This window comes from Penaeus vannamei, chromosome 43 (genome assembly GCF_042767895.1).
Source record: "Penaeus vannamei isolate JL-2024 chromosome 43, ASM4276789v1, whole genome shotgun sequence".
NCBI classification, from domain to species: domain Eukaryota; kingdom Metazoa; phylum Arthropoda; class Malacostraca; order Decapoda; family Penaeidae; genus Penaeus; species Penaeus vannamei.
Window position 1 is genome coordinate 8,877,245 of NC_091591.1, and position 7,500 is coordinate 8,884,744.

General features: G+C 49.8%; 1 protein-coding gene across 7 annotated transcripts in view; it reads left to right on the forward strand.

Moving 5' to 3' along the window:
- The window catches only part of zip (myosin heavy chain 10), a 237,967-nt gene that overhangs the window by 89,287 nt on the left and 141,180 nt on the right, over positions 1-7,500 (forward strand). The gene's annotated exons all lie outside the window — the stretch shown is intronic.

The following is a 7,500-nucleotide window of genomic DNA, read 5'->3' on the forward strand; positions in this document are numbered from 1 at the left end:
TCCTTCTCTCTCCTGCTCATCCCTTCTAGTCTTCCTCCCTTCTCTTACTTCTCATCCTCCTTTTCCTCCTTCCTCTCCCTCTTCCTTCTCCTCCTCCTACTCCTCCCTCTCATCTTGCTTCTGTTCGCAAATATCTGGAGATACCAAGATGTGAGGGTTGGTTTGTGTCTTTTGTGGTTTTCTTGTTTTCGTTGTTTTCTTATTCGTAATATTTGTTTACCCCTAGATATTTCTGTTTTCTTTTTTCTCCGTTCTTTTCTTCTCTTATTCCGACGTACCTTTTTTTACTTTTTCTCCACTTGCTTTTTTCTCATTCCTCCTCCTCTTCCTCCTCTTCCTCCTTCTCCTCCTCCCTCCCCCCTTTTCCTCCTCCTCCTCCTCCTCCCTCTCTCTTCCCTCTCCCCATCCCCTCCACCTCCCTCCCCCTTCTCTACTACACCCTCCCCCCTCTCCATCACTCCTTCCCTCCCCCCTCTCCACCACTCCCTCCTCCCTCCCTCCACCACTCCCTCCTCCCTCCACCACTCCTTTCATATGCATGCAAAGCCACATTCCTCCGTATTCATGAACCGCCTTCTCCACCTGCGTGCCAAGGGAATTCATCCACATAGGCAGAATATTCTGTTTGTCTGCCGTTAGAGCGGAGTTTATGGTTGTGTGGGGGAGGGGAGGGGAAAGGGGGAGGTTGGTGGAGTGTAGGATGGGAGTTTATGGTTGTGTGGGGGAGGGGGAGGAGAAGGGGGGGTAGAGTGTAGGATGGGAGTTTATGGATGAGTGTGTGGGTGGTTGTTGGGGGGTAGGGGTAAGGGGGTGGTGGTGGAGTGTAGGATGGGAGTTTATGGATGAGTGTGTGGGTGGTTGTTGGAGGGTAGGGATAAGGGGGTGGAGTGTAGGATAGGCGAGTGTGTGGGTGGATGTTGGGGGGTGTAAGAGTAGGAGTGGTGGAAAAACGTTGAGTAGGGAGTAGGAATTGTGGTTGAAGGTGGGTGACGGGGAATGCGGTTTTGGGGGGTTGGGGGTTGACAGAGTGGATAATGGAGGTTGTGGTTGGATTCGAAGAAGCTGAGGGATTGGGTGGAAAGACAGCTGTTTAGGTAGAAGCAGAGTTTGGGAGTAAAAGGGGAGGTGGGTGAGAAAGATTTGGGAGTGAGAAGGGAAAGGATGGAGGTGTGAAATGCAGAATAGAAAGGAAGAGAGAGAGAGAGGGAGAGAGAGAGAGAGAGAAAGAGAGAGAGAGAGACAGACAGACAGACAGACAGAGAGAGAGAGAGAGAGAGAAAGAGAAAGAGAAAGAGAGACAGACAGACAGACAGACAGACAGACAGACAGACAGACAGACAGACAGACAGACAGACAGACAGACAGACAGACAGACAGACAGACAGACAGACAGACAGACAGACAGACAGACAGACAGACAGACAGACCCCTGGGAGGGCCGGGAAGTCCTCTCCATATAAGCGACCCCGGACACCCTTATTATCCTTTCTCAGAATTGTAGATTGTCGCCGGGGAAGGAGACTTCGGGACCCAGGGAGACCGGGGGTGGAAAGGCGGCGGTTAGATGCCATAGAAGGAGGGAAATAGGCACAGGGTGACTGACTGGCTGATAGATAGGTTTACAGACAGACAGACAGATACAGGCACGCGGATAGGCACATTGTTAGGCTCGCTGACACACGCAGATGGGCACACACACGCACATGCGCACGCACGTTTGTATGCACACGAACAAGTATACAGACGGAGTTGCAGTAAGCGCCCCTCCCTTTCTTCCTTTCGTCATCCACGGTCGTCACGTCTGTTTAAACAGGGCGCTTTCTATGTCTGTACGTTTGTTTTTTTTCCTCTCTCTCTCTCTCTCTCTCTCTCTCTCTCTCTCTCTCTCTCTCTCTCTCTCTCTCTCTCTCTCTCTCTCTCTCTCTCTCTCTCTCTCTCTCTCTCTCTCTCTCTCCCTCCCTCCCTCCCTCCCTCCCTCCCTCCCTCTACACACACACACACACACACACACACACACACACACACATACATACACCATCTCCCTCCCTCCCTCCTTCCATCGGTCATGAAAGTACGAGAATGTACGGGACCGTATAGCAGGAGGAGGGGGTGGAGGGGGAAGGGGAGTCTAGGGGGGTGTTGTGGCTCACCGGAGGGTCGCACAGGTGAAACAGGGCGACGGGTCAAAGGTCATGGGTTGTTGGGGGTGGAAAACCTTTTGTTTTACCGCCCTTTCGTGTTCCTTCCCTCTCCCCCCACCCTCCTTCCCTCTCCCTCTTGACCTAACCTTCGCCACCTGTTTCGATTTGCTTTCACTTCTTTTACGTCTTTGATATTTGGTTTTCCTTTAATATTTGGTTGCTCTCGCTTTGGCAATGTCACCTGCGACGACAGGTGTAATTTTGGGGGGTCGGCATTTCTCTTTGTTTTCATCCGTTCCCTTTCAATTGTTGTTTTTTTTCCTGTTATCTTTCTATTTGCTCTCTCTCTCTCTCTCTCTCTCTCTCTCTCTCTCTCTCTCTCTCTCTCTCTCTCTCTCTCTCTTTCTCTTCTCTCTCTCTCTCTCTCTCTCTCTCTCTCTCTCTCTCTCTTTCTCTGTCTCTCTCTCTCTCTCTCTCTCTCTCTCTCTCTCTCTCTCTCTCTCTCTCTCTCTCTCTCTCTCTCTCTCTCTCTCTCTCTCTCTCTCTCTCTCTCTTCCCTCTCTCCCTTTCTCTCTCTTTCGATCTCTCTCTCTCCCTCTCCTTCTCTCTTTCTCTTTCTCTCTCTCCTTTTCCTTTTTTCCCCTTTCGTATCTCCTTCATCCTCTCCTCTTCCCTTAATACTCTTGCCTCTCTCTCTCTTTCTCTCCCTCCCTCCCTCCCCTCCCTTACTCTCTCCCCTCCCTTCCTCCCTCCCTGTTTCCTCCACCTGAGCAGTCGCTAGAGTTATCACTATTCTGGGAAATGCTTGTCTAGTGCCCTTATCTCTGCCGGTTATGATAAACCCACTGCTTTTACCTCGTTTTTGCGGTGCGACTGTGTGGTGACGGATCCCTGTCGTGTGATGAGTCGTTTAGTGATGATACGAGGCATGAGGGAGGGTGTAGAGGAGGAGGAGGAGGAGGGGTAGTAAATATGGTGTTTGGGATGAGGATGTTGATGAGGGATTGGATAGTGGTAGGGATGAGGGCGGTGAGAGAGAGAAGGATGGTGACGGGGAATAGGATGGTGATGATGATGAGGAGGAGGAGGATGGTGATGGTGATGGTGGTGATGATGATAAGGAGGAAGAGGAGAAGGTGGATGATGGTAAAGATGATGGCGGTGGTGATGATGATGATGATGATGATGGCGGTGGTGGTGGTGGTGGTGGTGATGAGAATGGTGATGATGAGTTATGAGGATTGTGGTGTCCATGGTGTCCGCGCGGAGCTCACCATCTGCTCAAATGAATACAAACGTTTTACCATAAATATGCGATTAGTGTTTTGATAGCCATCTGATGACCGATGTTTGGCCCATGAATTATGAGCTGTATTTGCATTCTCTTTGGGAAAGATTTTTTTTTTCTCTTTCGCTGAAGGGACGGAGGGAGGGGCTGGGTGAAAATTGTTTGTCTGTCTGTTGTTATTATCGTTGTTTGCGGTTTGTTATTTTTTTTTCTTGGTTTCGAATATTATCGTTTGTTATTACTGTTGTTATTGTTATTATCTTTGTCGTTATTCTTGTTACTCATCTGTTATCAGTATTACGGTTATGTTAATGTTTTGTGTAACTTCTTACTACTGTTGTCGTAAATACTGTTAGTGTGACTAATGGTGATAAATTCACGCGTTTCAGAACAAACGTAGAATCTGTTATCTTGTATCTAAACGGGAAATGCCATTCGTGATATGATAACGGGTAATGACAGCGCCACCGGAGGGCCACATCCAGCTCCCTAATTGACGCCGGCGAAGACAACTGCAGCAAAAAACAAAACCAAAACAAAGGTAATGAAAAGCGTCAACAAAACGACAAAAAAATAGGTAACAAAACAACAGCAACACATAAAAACAGGCAATAAAAAGCATCAACGAAACAGCAAAGCGTCACAACAACAATAATAACAGCAACAGCAATAGCAACATTAACAATAGCAACAATCTCTGCAACAAAAAAACAATAACATCATCACCATCATGAGAAGAAGAAAATACGTAATAAAAAAGAGATTAAGAAAACCGTAAGATGGAAACATAAAATCGAATAAGGAAAATAAAAATTAGCAAATAAAAAAATAAAAAAATAATAAAAAAGAAGAAATAAAGAAAAAAAAAAGAAAAAAAGAGCAACTGCAAACAAAAAACAAGCCCCCCCAAAAAAAATAATAATAATAAAAGCAAAATAAAAAGAAGAAAAAAGAGCAACTGTGCCGGCAGTTGTTGCAAGTTGTATGGCGCCCTTATAGGCCACTTCCGCCGTGCTTTTGTGCCATTGTTGACTCGTGTAAATACTCCAGAGGGGGGGGGGAGGTTAAAGGGGTGAGGGTGTGTGGGAGAAGCGACCGGTAGGCTTAACAGGCGTTGAAATACGGCGTGGGTTTGGGCGGCTTCCTGTGGAAATCCATTTATTGTGATAATCTGTAATTTTTTCTCATTGTGTGGTACTCATTTTGGGGTATTTTTATTTATTTATTTACTTATTTTATTTATTTATTATTATTTTATTTTTTTTTGGGGGGGGTCTATGTGTATACATTACAGGTGTTTGTGATTGGACAGGTGTGTGTGGAGAGCGTACATTGTGTTCACGCCCATGTCCTTCAAACACGTGTTCCACCCATTGTTATTTGTTCCATTTTCGTGCTTTTGGGTGGTGGTTAATTTTCATTTTCAAATATTTTCCGGTTTTCTTTCTTTTTCGTGTTTCTTTCCCATCGTCACCGTCGTTCGTTCGTTCCTTTTTTTCATTCTTTTAATTTTTTTTCTATCCCCTACTACTTTTGTATCATCTTCGCTTTTCTCCTTAATTTAGGGTCTCGGTAAGAAAGAAAAAAAATCACTTGGAGGAGCGGATAATAAGGTGTTGTCATCAACCGCACACTCGCGAACGGATACGGACACGGCCGGAATTAGCACGCGAGATTGGAAAAGTTGCGAGATTGCGGGCCGTCTTATGAGGTATTTCGGTGTAGGGGGGTAGGGGGTGCAGGGGAGGGTAGGGGATAAGGGGAGCGTGAGAGGTGGGTAGGGGTAAGGGGAGAGGGGAGGGGTGACGGGTGGGGAGGGGGAGGGTGAGCAGGGAGGGTAGGAGGTGGGTAGGGGTAATGGTAGGGACGGTAGGGGTGAGGGGAGAGGGGAGGGAGCAGGGAGGGTAGGAGGTGGTATGGGGGACAGGGAGGGTAGGAGGTGGGTAGGGGGCAGGAGACGGAGAGAGTAGGGTAATGGAAGGGAGTAGGGGTTGGGTAGGTTGGGTAGGGGGTAAGAGTCGGGTAGGGTCAGGGTGATGAGGGACGGTAGGAGGGCGGTGAGGGAGGTGGTGGGGGTGGAGAGAAGGTGTACGAGGAGGGAAGGAGGCAAAGGTGGTAGGGTGGTAAAAGGATTGCGTAGGGTGGCAGGGTGATGGGGGGTGGGGGGGGTAAGAGGGTGGCACGTCGCTGAGGTGAGTTACGAGGGCGGAAGGGCGGCAGGGTGGCAGGGTGGCAGGGTGATGGCGAGGGCGGGCGGAGAGGGACGCCATGTAGGGTCACGCTGCAGGACTCTCCGACTGGGTCCGGACTCCTCTTGTATGAGCTGTGGGATGCGAGTGCCGTAATCCGACACCTGGCCCTGCGCCGCGTCCTGTTTCGCTCTCTCTCTCTCTCTCTTTCTCTCTCTCTCTCTCTCTCTCTCTCTCTCTCTCTCTCTCTCTCTCTCTCTCTCTCTCTCTCTCTCTCTCTCTCTCTCTCTCTCTCTCTCTCTCTCTCTCTCTCTCTCTCTCTCTCTCTCTCTCTCTCTCTCTCTCTCTCTCTCTCTCTCTCTCGCTCTCTCGCTCTCGCTCTCGCTCCCTCTCAGCCTCTCTCTCTCTCTCTCGCTCTGTCGCTCTCTCACTCGCTCTCTCGCTCTCTCACTCGCTCTCTCGCTCTCTCACTCGCTCTCAGGTTCTCTCTCCCTCTCGCTCTCACTCCCTCTCTCTGTGTGTGTGTGTGTGTGTGTGTGTGTGTGTGTGTGTGTGTGTGTGTGTGTGTGTGTGTGTGTGTGTGTGTGTGTGTGTGTGTGTGTGTGTCCCTCTTTCTCTTTCCCTTTCTCCCTTTTCTTTCTTTTTACTTCTCCATCCTTCCTTTCCTCCCTTCCTTACGTCTTTCCTTCCCTCCCTTCCCCATACTCCTTCCCTCCTTCCTTCCCTCCCTTCCCCATACTCCTTCCCTCTCTCCTTCCTTCCCTCCCTTCCCCATACTCCTTCCCTCCTTCCTTCCTTCCTTCCTGCCCTACCTTTCCCCTTTCCTTCCCCTTCCCTCTCCCCTTCCTCATCCCCTCCTTTACGCATTTACCGGCCCCGAACATTCCTGCTATCTCTCGCCTCAGTTACTTTTGTTCAAGTGTTTGTTCTTGAGGTGCGGTTGATAGAGCATCGCCCTTGTCAAATGAGCGAGGAGGGGGGAGGGGCACTTGGTGGAGGAGGTTGGACTGGTGGGGGGGATGTGGGGGATAGGAAGGTTTGGTGGGGGTGTGGGGGAGGGGTTGGACTGGTGGAGGGGTGTGGAGGATAGGAAGGTTTGGTGGGGGTTGTAGGGGATAGGAAGGCTTGGAGGGAGTGTGGGGGAAGGATGTGACTGGTGGGGTTGTAGGGGATAGGAAGGCTTGGTGGGAGTGTGGGGTAGGGGTGGGACTGTGTCGAAGCATGGGGGCGGGGGGAGGTTGTGTATGGGGGTGGGGGTGATCCATGAGTAAATTTTTCAATGAGGGGGGAAACCGTGTCATTGAGGAAGGAGGCGGCGGGAGGGCATAAAGGTGGGGAGTGAAGGGGAAGAGGAGGGGAAGGAGGCGAGGGGAGGGTATAATAGTGGGGAGGAAGTGGGAAGGGGATGGGGAGGGGGAAGGAGGCGAGGGAGGGCATAAAAGCGGGGAGGAAACGAAGAGGAAGGGGAAGGGAAGGAGGGGGAGCAGATTCTTGAGGGAAATCATGTCCTCCTCCTCGAAGGCATTTCCACCTCGGACCTCATGGCTTCGCGGTCTGGGATTTATGACACTGAGACCTTTTTCTCTCTCTCTCTCTCTCTCTCTCTCTCTCTCTCTCTCTCTCTCTCTCTCTCTCTCTCTCTCTCTCTCTCTCTCTCCCTCTCTCTCTCTCTCTCTCTCTCTCTCTCTCTCTCTTTTTACTTTTTTCCATTTCTTTTTCTTCTTATTTTGTTCTTTTTTTGTTCTGCTACCGTTTGTCTCCGGGTTCGAGGCGTTGGCCGTTGTTTTTCTCTGTTGCTTCGTGGGCATTGCATTGTGTATTGCGTCATCGGGAGGTTGTGATTGTGTCCTGGCTCGTCGACCTCCTTTCTTTTCTTTCTTTC